The 15,303-nt window shown below is 34.5% G+C and overlaps 1 long non-coding RNA gene and 1 pseudogene across 1 annotated transcript; one reads left to right on the top strand and one right to left on the bottom strand.

Moving 5' to 3' along the window:
* Window positions 1-5,210: 5,210 nt before the first annotated feature.
* Window positions 5,211-5,724, bottom strand: LOC130471745 (cytochrome f-like; annotated as a pseudogene).
* Window positions 5,725-9,768: 4,044 nt separating this feature from the next.
* Window positions 9,769-12,770, top strand: LOC130459471 (uncharacterized). Its single transcript, XR_008918867.1, has 3 exons — window positions 9,769-9,987; window positions 11,354-11,397; window positions 12,370-12,770. It is a non-coding gene; the product is annotated as an uncharacterized lncRNA (long non-coding RNA).
* The last annotated feature ends 2,533 nt before the right edge of the window (window positions 12,771-15,303 follow it).

The raw sequence follows: 15,303 nt of genomic DNA, 5'->3' as shown, positions 1-15,303 counted from the left end.
CTTGTACCACCGGCCATTCATTCATCAAAGTATCCAAATTTGTTTATACTACAAAAAAATTGTGGCAAACTGCGGCATGCACCATTTTGTTTACTGGTGCTTTAGTTCAATTACATTGGAACAAATGCACCAGGATACAACTTGGTATATAACTAAATTGAATGAAAGAAATGTTTAGCTACAACTTATGAACACATCTTTTTATCTAGATCAATGATTCAACAGAATTCTCATATCAGAATCAGAATAGTATTGCAACAGCTTCTCTGCACTGCACTGCCCTGCCCTTCCCTCACTACTATAAAAAAGGTAAAAGAGTATTGTTGAAATAGGCTTTATAGAACGCCTTAGAGGTGTACTTCAACTCAGCGCACTATCAAGTTTATAGAACGAATTATAGAGATGTTTTATATGCCCGGTCATAAAGAATGGTTGTCTTACATAACCTCCTCTATTCCTTGTCTTAAATCGGAAAATAAAGAAGAAATGTATAACATTTATCATACATAACCGTTTTATAAAACATTATAATAGAGAATTTCTACATGAAACAACAACTTTGTATTCATCATATTTTTAAATAAAAAAATAAACAAAAAATAGCAGTCCCTAATTTTCGTTATTATAATTATTGGCATGTTCTTGTAACCTCTTATATTGTGATTATTACTTTTTATGCGGAGTCCATAAAATAAATTCAAGATGGTCAATCTCAATACCTAGACGAACATAATTCGAACTATTGAGTATTGAGTTTACAAAAATTCAAATACAATAATATAAAAATTTAAGTACTCGCATCAAATACTATATTTAGAATAGAGCTCCAGCCTCCAAGTGTGAAAATTTGAAAAAGAAAATGTTATCCACTAGTCCAGTATCCATCTTCCTCAATTAATTTGATAGACCTGCAACAAAGAAAAAATAAATGAGACATTTGAGTTTTACTTTATAAGACAATGTAAAACCGAGTTCAAAATATTAATACCAAAATGGTAGATCTAATGAAAACAAAGGAAGATAGAAATAAATATACTCCGTACTAAAAAAATACAGTCAATCAATAAATACATCTCAAAAACATGATTTAAAGAGATCGAGGAAACCAAACATATTTGGGACAAATAAGAAGAAAAAAAAGTTACTATGTAACTCTAATTAAGGTGGGATCTTATCTTGTCAAAAACCTCATAGTTGATGCATATTTGGATCTTGATTATTGATGAGATTATATTAAGGGGAAAAAGAAATTGATATAGTAGATGAGAGGAGATCAGTGAGGAGTAAGATGACAAGACATTTCAATTAAGTGTGTTTGTTAACTACTAATTAAACATGTGAAGGTGTTACATTGGCAAAAAAATTGTAAAAATCAACTTAGTGATAATTAAAACTCACCTTATCAGAATATAGTTAGAAGAGCACCTAAAAGATCTAGCGCCAACCACTTGGAACTCCTTCACATTGTCTTTTCCGCCATTTGTTAATCTTCAAGATTTTGCTTCATTAGCGTAAGATCAAGATTTTGATTCTTTAGCATTAAATAAAGGGACGCAAATTAATATGGGTAAACCTTATGAGTATAAGATAAGGCGTTGTTTAATAAAAGACGGAGATAGCTGATAGTCTAGAGGAATAGACCTAGGTTATTAATCCGAAGTATAGGGAATATGTAACAATTGTTATACAAGACAACTTAGTATTTTACTAACTTTGTCAATTTAATTAGTTAGTTATTTTGGTAAAATGCATACATGATGGCCGGGTATTTAAGAGAAGCATTTTATATTGTTTCTCTCGTATAACGGTTATGTAGGAAAAGCGTTCGCTATAGTTGTATAGATCGCTCATCCAACTTGACCATTTTCTATATGGCGTTACTTAATCCAAATTTTGTAGTAGTGCCTAGAAGAGGGCAAGACTTCTCTTTGTATGCCTGAGTTGCAGCAAGCATTGCACCAAATAATCAAAATGTTTTCCTCTGTTGGAGTACTGCCAGCTGCCTGCCAAACTTAAAATATTGTCTACAAATGTCTGTCGGCTGATTGCATGCTTTTGTCTCTCCGTGTAATGCGTTTATAGTTCTCGTGTTGTAAGGACATACAGTCTAGGAAGCTATACTAGAGGGTGATCATCCTCTGGCTTTTGTGGTGGTAATGGTTTCCAGTTAGGTTTCTTGTCCCAATACATATCATAATATATATGACCTGGTGTGTTATTCATCACACAACACCATATGCCTACATAACGTTTACCACGTTTCTCGAACTTCTGCTCTCTCTCCTAAATGAGTATATTACCATGTAAGTATTACAGAAACTACGGTAGCAAGCAGCATGCACTGCACACAAAAGCTAAGAAATCTTTTGGAACGAAAACTTACCTTGTCATCGAACCCAATAAAGGCATCCTGGATTGATATGAAATTTATAACTTTGACATTCTTGAATTGGGAGAACACTGACTTGAACTATCAAACAATTAAAACATGAGATGATTAAATGCATTGCTAAATATATTTAATAAGATAAAATGCTACGCAGAACTGAAAAAGGAACTCACATTTACAAAATAAAAACACTCAAATAACAAGCAAGCAGAAGCTTAAGAGTCCTTTCTCAAATTCTTGATTAATGAATGTTATACTAATTAGAAACATACTTATTTGCACAACCAGACACCAAAAAAGCGAAAGAAGAAGGGAACATTAATGAGAATGCTCTATTATATTAGAAATGGGCAGAAAATAAAGAATGCAAAGGCATTTTTTTAACTTAAGTGATCAATCTCATGAACACTTGGTGTAAAATTGTTCCTCTTTTTTTTCTTCTTTTCATATCATTCAAAATAGAAAAATTAAACAAGCATGATGAAGCTTAAGAGAAAAACTCTTGAATTGGATAGAGAATATTTGAAAAAAAATAAAGAAACAGAGAAAACGTGGAGCCTTGTTAACTTGAGACAGTATATCATGCCTCTTTTTCTTTATCTAGATAAATAATAAGCTTTAATTCCTACAATAGTACTTGATATTTCCAAAACACATTCCATGACTACTAGGACATATAGTTAAGTAATGTAGCCCTTCCTCATTAAACCCATGTGATGAATTCGTCCCTTCTGCTTAAACCTTGCTTGGCTAGAGAGTCAGCCACTGTGTTCGTTCCTCTGGCTTTATATATAATGAGCGCCCCTGGTTCCGATGAAGCTACGTTGCGGATGAAATTAAGTATGACAAACCTACCCACAAACCCAACCAGTGTATATAACAAGCTTCCAGTGCTTATATATACCATTTCTGACTCCAGTGCATGTAGGGAGCCCTATTTGACTAAGCAAGCAACTAATTGTTGAGGCTGAAGATTATTAGCTGTTAATGTAGGTAGATAGAAATGGCTTGTGTTAGCTACTAGATTTATTTATTGTATGCTTCATTGGTCTTATAGCTTCAAACTCTCAATTTAGTGAATGCCTCAATGAGTCAAGAAAACCCCAAAATGATATCTCTAAAAACTGTCCCGTCGTAGATTCATTTTCTAGATTCCTCCTCTCTGAAACTAGTTTTAGTTTTCGTGTAAGGTAGTAAAGGTAATGGCCAATGGTAGGGCGTCAAATGGGAATTAATATGATGTTATATGAAGTACATTATTAGTATCACTCAATTGCATGTATGCACTATATCTGCCTAAAATCATAGGACCATCAATTATCAGTATCATGGTATCACCCATCAGATCATGGTGCATCAGGGTTCCAGTGTGCACACTGACAAGAAACGCGGGCTTGATCATGGTGCATGGGTGCCTCTGATGCTCATGTATCCCGAGGCTGACATCCCTGTTTGTCAGCTCTCTGTCCAGTCACACTTGGATGGAAAATACCACTTTAACTTGGGACGAGCGTTGGCTCCCCTGAAGGACGAGGGTGTACTCATCATTGGTTCTGGAAGTGCAACACATCCTTCGAATGGTACCCCTCATTGCAACGACGGAGTTGCTCCATGGGCTACAGATCATAGTAGCATCTGACCTAGTTGGAATTGAGTCTATTTCTAAATGAACTTCCTTTTCAGGTTCTACAGTTTGAGGGGATATGGCGATTCGAATTATTTTCTCAATTAAATAAAGAGAACGAATGAAATATACAGAATAGAGTAGGAATTATCTTATCCCATTCGGAAGGACCTCATTTCATAATTATCCATGACTATTTATGTCTCTAGCACGACAACTTGATGAAATGTGGAGGGAAGTGGGGTAAATGGCCGATACCACTAGAAGAATTCCTCTTTGGATAATAGGGACTGTAGCTGGTATTCTTGTGATCGGTTTAGTAGGTATTTTCTTTTATGGTTCATATTCTGGATTAGGCTCATCGCTGTAGTAATTGGATGAATCGAGGTATAGATATGAAAGTATAAGAACTCAACGGGACCTTCCTTCCCCCTCGAATTAGACAAACTAAGAAGGGGGAGGTCCCATTAAATTATTTTTTTAATTATCATAATTTTAGAATTTTTTCGTATAAATGAAAGAGGATCCCCCTTTCGATGTTTTTGGAAAATTTATTTGGTCATTCAGAACGTATATTCCTTGATAGTACTTGTTGATCCTTCGTAAATTGTTAAGTTAAAAAAAGAGGTAATCACTTGATTTACTGAATGACACAATAGAAGCTTTATTTTTCTAGATTAACTAGAATGCAAGAAGTTCCATTTGTTCCATAAATTTACCTCTCTCCTTTTTTTTTTCCAGTTTGTCCACTCCATATACGTGTAATACTAAGAAAACAATTCTGACTAAGTCTTTGACCAGGAGAATCAAGACTCATTACAATTTCGACACACGACAAGAAATTTTACACATACTTGTCGTGTGTCGAAGACCAGAAAGGAAAAGAACTCCCCCTAGAATCATTTGGTCCCCGGCCTCATTATTCTTTTCGTTATATTTCCCCTTTAGTCTAGCATCTAGTCGAATTTCGATTTGAAAAAAGGAAAATAGTCTTCTTCGCAATCTAATAGACATTATAACTAATAATCTCGTACAAGTAATTCCAACCTTCTCGTAGATATACAAGAAAAGTATAAACAAACAAAAAAAATACCTTCTCAGAATTTTTTGATTTATTGATCATCTAAAATTGTCAAATAATTGTCAACAAAATTTTTGTTATTGTTACAAGCTTGATAAATACACGAATCTAGAAATTCATTTTGGACAATTGAACCTTAATTTTTTCTTTTTAAGAACCAAAAAGATTTGTGCTAAAATAACAGACGCAAAGAAAAACAAAAGACCTTGTATGCGCAGTGAGTCTTGAAGTACTATTTCTGCATCTCCCTGACCAAACCCACCCATATTAGGATTACTCGTTAATGGTTGATCAAGTTTGATAGATTCACCCTCGGAAACAAGAAGCTATGGTCCTCGAGGGATAATATCAACCACTTCACGTCCATCCGAGGCATCCGCTATGTTTATTTCGTATCCACCCTTTTCTTTTCGTATAATTTTCTTTACTATACTTGTTGCTGTGGAATTATAAACTGTATTATTACTCTTGCTTCCGTCAGGATAAATTTGACCCCTTCCCCTGTTACCACCTACATATATCGGATATTTTAAGAAGTGAACGTCTTTTTTAGTGGCAGGTAATTTCACTATATTTTTGCCCGGGAACAGGACCTATCACAAGAATATTTTGTTTATCACAAGAATCCGTGTTTAAGAATAGTCAGTCTGTTTCATCTAGAACAGACTGACTATTCCTAAATACAAATTCTCTCTGTGTCTAGCTTTGCTTGACAGACACAAAACTAAAGCAAGGTTATTCCAGTATGGCATAGGGGACAACAACCTGTGTGGTATTTGTGGTGGTGGTCCTGAAACCAATGACCACTTATTCTTTGATTGTTCTTACAATACAGACTATTTGGCTAAGGTGTCAACTTGTTTAGGCATCAAGCACACCAGGATAAGTGTGTTGCAAGTTCTTAATTGGAGAAGAAGATACTGCAAGAATGCTTTCAAGAGGAAGTTATTTTTGCTGCTGTTGCTGGTCTAGTCTACCAAACTTGGAGAGCAAGGAACAACTCAGTTTGGGAGGGAATTGTGCCTGCAGCTTCTGTTATAATCCAATCTTTAACAAGTGATGTAAAGCATAGAATTCAACAGATCTGTGCGAACAGACTAAGTAGTGAAAATAGGGACTGGTTATACTCTTTGTAGCTAGTCTAGTTTCTTTCAGACTCAGAATGTTGACTCTTGTTGTTGTTTTGGGGTGAAAGACTTCTCCCCCTTAGCTTGTGTTTTCATAGTGGTTGTTTTAGGCTTAGGCCTATCTGTTGCTTTGGGGTGAAAGAATTCTCCCCCTTAGCTAGGTTTTAATTGGTTAATTGTTTGATTAATATATTTCTCTTGCTTGCTTCGCAGCGCACGAGCTCCCTTTCTCAACACATCGCGAGTAGAATTCTCATCGAGCCTCTAAGTCCTTCGCCCACGCCACATACAAAACGCACAAGCTTCGCCTACACGTCGCACTGACACCACGCACAACACAAGCTCCTTTGCTCGCAGGTTGTGCGCACGCGCCATAGTAGCATCGACCATGGGGCAGTTACACGCACTTGGCCCTGGCGGCCTTCTTCGTGCACGCAAGCTTGTGAGCACTTTACAATTACAAAATTAAAATTTTATAATTTTCAAAAATCCATGAAAAATAATATAACTATAAATTTCAAGAATTTTAGGGCGAAAAACGAAAAATGTATTTATCAACTTAATTTGCGATTACATGAATTATTTGGGATAAAAAATTAGGGTTCATAGAAATAGAAAATTTTAGCCATTAACAAATTTAGGTGGACTTTTAAACATAGATACCAATAAAATTACTTAATTAATTATGAAAAATCTAATGAAAATCTAATTTATTCGATAATTCAATAAATTAATTATAACTACGAATTAGTTAGCATAATTAACGAATTTAATTCAACAAAATGTGTTTAACGTATGCAGTATGTAAATTATTTAATCAAGATAACAAGATCCACAACTATTAAGTTTAACATCATTAAAAATTATAAAGTTGCATTCGAAAAACCTAAACCTCTGAAAAATCATAGTTAGGCTTCGATTTCGGGAATTCTGGGATCGGGGAAAAAGTTATTTTTGTCCAAATTTGAAAACGTCGTTTACATGCAGAGTACACTATAAAATTATACGATTTCGATGATTATTGACAAAAACTGCCAAAATTCTAGCGAAAATAATAATTAAATAATCGTATGGAATGTGCAATTAATTACCACGCATAATTCACCCCTTTAATTCCTTGTAAATTTATAAAATTTAATCCATGTTTATTGAATTATGCAATAATACAAAAGGCTCGTGTTACCACTATTAGGTTATGAACAATCTAATTGACATGCGGAATAAACCTATAATGTCAGGATCTATGTAAATCACATAATCAAGTAGCATAATTTGGGATACATAGTTCATGATGCGTGCCTTCCCTTGTTGCTCCCGAACTGAACAAGAACAAGTTTAAGGACTCCAAGTGTGGCCCCTTTGTAGTAGTCCATAGTACGTTAGGAACCTCCTTAATTTGATTAGCCTAGAATCTCAATGTAAGGTATAAACGGATTTGGGGATCCTACTTTAGGTGATAAGCAAAGGTGTGAAAAGCACGTGATAAATAATATGGCCATATGCACTTTTTGTTAGTATATCTAATATTCTAGAATATCCAAACCCCTAATTCCGTTAGGTTTAGGTAATTAGTAATTTAGGTATATTAGGAAACATGCATAGGCTTTAGCATAAACCAACCAGCCGGTTGGAGTTACTTGCGGCCCATGTTACTTGCCTACTCGCTTGCTCGCGTGCGATGGCCTTGTGCTGGCATTGGGCTGGATTTGTGTTGTCCCTTGCGCTGACGCTGCTCATGGAACGCCCATGGGCTTGCCTTGCAGCGAACTCGTCGGCTTTCCTCATCCATGGTTTGCAATGCACGCGGCCTTTGACACATGCTTCTGGCTAATGGATAGAGCTTCGTGTTTCTTATTTGTTTTCCGGTTCCTGGAATATTTTGGATACGAAGAATATTTCCGTTTCCGGTAATATTTCCGATTCCTGCAATATTTCCATTTTCGGTAATATTTCTATTTCGAACCATATTTTTGTTTCTGGCAATATCTTTTATTCTAGAAATATTTATAATTCTGATATGAACCATATTTATGCTTTCGGCAATATATTCGTTTCAGGCAATATTCTCGACCTTTCCTTTTGACGATTTGTTTAGCTCCCATTGAAACCAACATCCATCATTTTCGAATAACCATCTATCAGGGTATTTACTGAATATAATACATTCACTTTAAAACATGATTCGTTCACATACTATTTTTGTGACTCGACGGGTTCAGTTAAGAGTAAATTGTGACATTAATAATATTAATTCCACTTCATCTAAAGTAGCCTCAAACTAGGCATTCCGATCACTTTATCTCACTGAATAATTAACTTGTTAATTAATCCCAAACGCATTTATTAGACTTCGTATTAAATACATTAAATGCATACTTGGAACAAGGACATATATTTCTTTCAACTTTTTCAATTGAAGAGGAAATTAATACCATGAGGTGGATGACCATCCTGACTTGGGCTCCTTCCTTCCTTTTTTATCTTATGAGGGTGGTCCTCAACAAAAGAAGTCTCCTCCTATTTTCTTGATTTCCTCTGGAGTTGGGACTACTTAATTTTTTATGAAACTTTCATTGGAGTTCCAAAGAGGAATGTTTCCTAGGCAGTTCGGGTTTTTTACGCTCGCTTGTCTGGCGCCCCAAAGGGTCTTCGACCTGGTCTCAAGGCTAGGAGTACTCCTGATCATCATGAGGAGTCCCGGCTAGGAGTACTCCTGATCATCATGAGGAGTACTCCTGGCCTCCTGGGTTTTATTAGCCAAGTGAGGAGTAATATGATCCTGATACCATTACTCAATAGTACCAGTTGGAGGTAAAGTTTTCATGCCTTTTTTCAATAATTATTCCCCATTCTTTCGAAAATTTCACTTAGTTGGTTTTTCTTTTTATCCAGTCGCATCGATAGACCACCCTAGCTCTCAAGTGTGTTCGAGGGAATTATCGCACTCTTCCCTGGTGTGAGGATGAACATTCTCGGGAATGTTATGTTGGGCGAGCTTTGTGAAAGAGTGGATGATATTGGCACAGGCACAAGGCTGGTATTTCTTAACTTGGAGAAAAAATCAGGGAGGAGGAGAAAACGGTTTAAACCTTGCGGAATAATGTCAAAGAGACCGAGGCTGATGTTGATTCCAACCAGGGCGTCCACATTCGATAAAGATGATAAAATATGGGAACTCGAGTGGAAGATGGCTGCTGATCGAACAGGTGAAGCCAACCAAGATCACTGATTTCGAGGCCAAACTCGTTGTTGAGCAGAAGAAGTAATCAAAGTTCTCGGGGTTTGAGGCCAAGTTGAGTAAGATGAAGGTTGTGATTGACAACCTTTCTAACCAACTGTCCACTATCTATCACTACTAGAAAATGAATATATAACGACAAGATAATAACGACAAACACAATATACAGTCGTTACCAGTACAAGTGCCGCATTGTATTACGACGAGAAATCAGTTCGTCGTAAGTGGTGAACAAGAAAAAAAAAGTTAAAAACAAAATAAATTTGTTTGTCGTTATTTATCATTTCTAAAGCATTTTCGAAGCCCATCTCGAATTTTACTCTCCTCTAACCTAAAATCCTAGGTTAAAATCGCCTCCAAACGCGATTCTCAAATTCCATTCCTCTGAATTTCTTTTCTACTCCCAGTAATGATTTTACTTATTAATGTGATATAGCCATATAGGGCTTCATTTATCCTCTTGGTGTAATTGATCGATGAATTTGGGTTCAGATCTAGCTGTTAATATCATCGACCGCAACAATTCTGGTAATTTCCTAATTTTTCTTTGATTTGTACGGGGAACAGTTATTTCTATCGTTAATTGTTGTGAATTGAATCCTTATGTAGTTGTTCTTGAGACTTGAAATTCTGTTTTTCTGATAAATGCAAAATGATAAATAGGTGATTTATCTCAAATGAGGTGTTGTCAAGAAAGAAAAAATCTTAGACGAGTTATGGATTTGTAATTTTCTTGTTAATAGATTTGTAATTTCTTGTTAATTATTACCCCTTTTGGGCTCACGGGTCAAAGTATATTCTACTGTCTAATCGCCTTCGAAGTGAAAATTGAAAGGAATTAGGAATTTTTGTTGGATGAAAAGGTAGATTTGTACTTTTTTCATCCTAAATTTACTGTTTTTATTTCTCTAAATTGCAATTTGAATATTTTGATAGAATTTGGACTGTAATTCCCCTAATATTCCATTTCATTATGCTCAGCTGTTACCAACATTATTTCTTCCTCATATAGATGTTTTTCCCCTTTTCATCTTCTGGTCAGGTATACAACATTTCTTAAGTTTTGTATATGAAGGGAAAAAAATGGATTCTTTTTTATATAATCAAGGTTTGACCATAATCAATAAATTTTTTGGCCTTGTTAACAATTCTTCCCCTAAGAACAATAGCTTTTACTGTAGCTTTTTCTTTTGGCTCAATTGATTAATGGAGTTTATTCATTGTTCAGTATCGTCTAGGCACTTATCATATCTGTAGTGCTTCTGCATACAAACAATTTGTGGCAACATTTTCAAACCAAAAAATGACCAATTATTTTAATTTATAAAATGTGTGATGCTAATGCACTAGACAATATGTTACTGGAACGTTTCATTGTTACTCATGAAGAAGTAATCAAAACAAGTCTTTATCCTCTTATTGACACAGTTAACATGGATGGCTTAGCTAAGATGATATACCACGTCTCTTGGACTGTATATGCTTATGGTGTTAGAGCAATGATATTGCACCCATGTCCTATCTGTTTTAGTTTTGGATTCTTTAATGAATCGGGCCTCTGTATACATAAATGTTGCCTTAGTTTGACTTGCTACTGGTCTGTGTGTTTTGGATTACATTTGTGTGTGAAACTCATTGATCTTTTACTATCTCTAAGGTACTTTGATTACCTCTTTTGTGATTTTCTTAAATGTTATACTGGCTGAATTATAAACTTCTTTATTGCCTATCATTTGTTTTTTTTTCTTTCTAGTGTGGCGTTTATTTTCTTTCATTGCAGTGATAAAGATTTGCTACTATGTCTTTAAAATGTGTATACTTATCTCCTTAAAGCTCAAATTCTAACTCATTGTTGTTTCATACTTTCTTTGCTTTCCTCGTGGTCATATTCAAGCTGCGAATTTTGTAGTTAGAATCAAGCTGTGAATTTAATTTGTGGTATGTATTCTGGCTCTGCTCTCAGTATTAACGCTATGTGTTATTTAGTCAGTTTATTTTCACTACAAATGCTATTGTTTTTTCTTTTCTGTAATCTATGTATTGTGTGTCAATATGATCTGCAACTTTTGTGCTCTATAATTTGTCTTATGGGTGCTTGAATATCACAAGTTATTTGCACGACATATGGGGATCATTATACAACATGCAAATATCTGTCCAGTGAGAGTACTCTATTGGGATGATATTGGAGATAAGAATAGGTACGTATGTGGATTGTCGTTACTGTAAGAATTAGACATGTAGCTTTCAGTTTAAGCCTGATTATATAAGTTATGTGAACTAAACCAAAAAAAGCAAGGACAATTCTGCCATCCACTTCCACACTTCCTTTTGTTGAACTGACATGAGGCTGCCCATCATACCAACAAACTGCAGCCTCCAAAACTTATGAAACCTTCTCTATTAGCTGAACTGTCCAAAACCAAAGAAACGGGGATAAAAAATCTCGGTCTTGTTCAGTCAGGACTGCAGGAACTCAGAAAATACGTGGCACACTTCACGCAGGTCAAAAAGAAATTATGGTTCTAATTAAACCAGGCTCTAAGTGACTTATGGTAGCTTTTGGGGAAATAAACTGTTTTCAATTCAGTTTCTGTTGTAGAGTTCTTGAGAACTGCTAGGGGGGATTGTGTTTTGATAAACTGATATTTATCTGAAATAAACCTACTGAGGTGGTGTTTAAAGACTTACTGAGGTGGGATTGTGTTGGTGTTTTGTTGGTAGCTGCAGTTTACTCTGCAGTTTATTTTACTTCTCTTATTAAAACCAAATATGTCCAGAATCTTCCTTGAACTTCCTCTGAAGTATTTAAGCTTATTTTCATGAAACTAAATTAGAACTTTGATAGTTGGTTGTAACTAGAGTTTCTTGTGTATGATATTAATTTTGTTGTGGTTATACATGTTGCAGGATGCAGCTCATGAAATAGTGGAAGAACCAACACTTCCTCATGTCCAGGTAATTTTTCACTTTTCTTCTTATATATGAAGGTGACACCTTGTCTTCTTCTATGTGTAGGTAACAAAATCATATTTTTACCAATCTCATGGGCACGGTACAAGAAGAGAATAATGCACTTAGGAACCGCATGAGTTCAAGTATTTAAGATGTGCTGCTACAAAAACTCCAATATCTCTAATCCAAGAAGGGACGCTCCAAATCTTGATTATATTTGATGTAGATTTTTTTTGTTTTAGATCAAACAAGAGATAGTTTAGAATTTAAAGACAAGATGACGTGGGTGTGATTCTTGGTTTCACATAAATTCTATATATGATGTTGAAATACATTCTAGTAATGAAATTTCCATTTGCTTCGATAGATAAAATTGTAGATTTAACTCTTAGTATAGATCAAGTTATTTGATCTTATTAGTTTGGTTGTTTTGACTCACATTGAAATTGCTTATTATAAATCCTATGTTTATTGATTACGTTTAATATAAATTTAGTGTATTATTCTATATACTTTTTATGATTTTTAATGAATTGCATGTTATAAATATTTTTCATATTAACGACAAAATATATTTATTTTTTATAGTTACATTAACGTCGAAATATTTTGTCGTTGTTGGACGATAATTAAAATTATTGTGTCAATTTGATTCTCTTTTTACGTCAACTTTATTGGTTGTTATTTGTTGTTTGTTCGACGTCATTGAATACATAATAACGACAAACAAGTATTTTGTCGTTAATGAATAACGACAAACAATTATTTTGTCGTTAATGAATAACGACAAACAATGATTCCGTCGTGTAAAATTCACGACGAACGTTGACGTTAATACTATTAACGTCGGAACCTATTACGACAAAACACACGACGAACTTTGTTCGTCGTTAAAGGTTTTAACGACGAATTTTTAGACTTATAACGACAAAAAAGTTTGTCGTTATAAACCCTTTTTCTAGTAGTGTATAATGATGATAAGGTGAAGGACATGTGAGACGAAGGTTGGAAGAGAGCTCGGGAGGTCCTTGAGCCTAAAGTCCATGAATTTAATTGGAAAGGCATTTTTGAGATTGGTCTTCAGGAGAGGCGGAACGAGGTTGAGCTCCCAACTTAAATTGAAGAGCCCCTTAAGATGGAAGTTAACAAAGCCGAAGAGGCAAAAAAGTTGAAGCCGGATTTGGAGTTTAAAACTGGCCCTCTCAAGGAGGTGCTCTCCTAAAGGTAACAATTTTTCCTTCCTATGGGGAGGTACCTACTAAGCCTTCTTACGAAGCTTAGGAACTCGGACAGTCATCTTCAGAGTTAGTTGGTTGACGGTGAAGGGCCCTGATCCGCGCTTCAACTATTTAGTTTTCTTTCACTTAACTTTTTACTTCAGCACTTCGAATGCACAAACATTTATCCTTTTTTTCTCCTCTATATTATGGCTGGCTGATACCATCTGTTGGTGGTGGCCGAATTATCTTTATCTATACCTTTTTAATTTATAAGGATCAATCTCTACTTATATCCGAGCTCAGATGTGTACTCTTGCTCCCCGAAATTAAATGGAAAATGATATTTTCCACTTTGAATGTTTAAAATCATTTGTTAAGTATTGTTTACCTTTTGTGTATGATATATAGGAAATTTTGGTATTTACTACCTTTAAAATACACCATTTTTGTATTTACTACCTTATGAAATTTTTATTTAAATCACTACCTTAAACTTCCAATTTTTTTTATTTACTACCACTTTACAGTTTTCTCATTTTAAAATTAAGATATCTCTTTCGTTTCTTAATTTTTTAAAGTGATTCAAAGTTCATTATTTTCCTTTTTCTATAGGGATTTCATTGAGAACGTCATTTCAAAAAAAATCGTTTGATAATTCATAAATATTTTAAAATTTTACAAATAATATTTAATTTGTTTAAACTTTTACGAAATGTTAAAAAGTAAGGTCCCTATGGAATCCTTACACATAAATGAGAAAAATGGGTTTTGAATCACTTAAAATGATTAAGAAATGAAAGATATATCTCAATTCTAAAATGAGAAAACTGTAAAATGGTAGTTAATACAAAAAAAATGGAACTTTAAGGTAGTAATTTAAAATAAAATTTTCATAAGGTAGTAAATACAAAAGGGGTGTATTTTTAAGGTAGTAAATACCAATAAATCCTTATAAATATCAAATTAGTTTCTTCTTTCAAAATATTACAACTTGTTAAAATTATTTGCTAGTTGCTACCGAAGTTTTAATAAAATTATTTGGGAGTTGCTCACGAAGTTTTAATTTTCTGAAACATGTTATGTTTACTTTTATTAACTTCGGTTTTCCAAAGCTATAGAGTTTCAAATTTTTTTCCAATTCTGAGATCTTAGCCAAAAAATCTAAGGTTTCACTAATTAACACCGGTTGTCCAAAGACATTTTCCGGAGTTAGAGTTTCCAAATTTTTGTGATACGGAGATCTTGGGAAAAAAACATGCTAGGTTGCAATAGTTAACTTCGATTGTCCAAGGAAGATTTCCCGAAGTTAGGATATCCAAATTTTTGTGATCCTGAGATCATGCCCAAAACTTTTCTAAGGTTGCAACTACTAACTTCAGCTCTCTGAAGACATTTTCCCAAAGTTAGGATATCCAAACTTTTGGGATCCGAGGATCTTGCTCAAAAACTTGCTAAGACTGCTACTACTAACTTCGGTAGTTCGAAGACGTTTTCCCGAACATCTAAGGATTTTGCTAAAAAAAATTCTAAGATTGCAATAATGTACTTATGATTCGTCGAATTTGTTAGGCTACGCACAATCTAATTGACATGCCAAAAAACCATCATTGCCAGAATTCATATAAATCACATAATCAATTAGCAATAATTTGGTGACTTATAATTAAAG

Source organism: Spinacia oleracea, chromosome 4 (genome assembly GCF_020520425.1).
Source record: "Spinacia oleracea cultivar Varoflay chromosome 4, BTI_SOV_V1, whole genome shotgun sequence".
Taxonomy (NCBI): domain Eukaryota; kingdom Viridiplantae; phylum Streptophyta; class Magnoliopsida; order Caryophyllales; family Amaranthaceae; genus Spinacia; species Spinacia oleracea.
The sequence above is the reverse complement of the archived record's forward strand: the minus strand, read 5'-3'. Positions and strand labels throughout refer to the sequence as shown.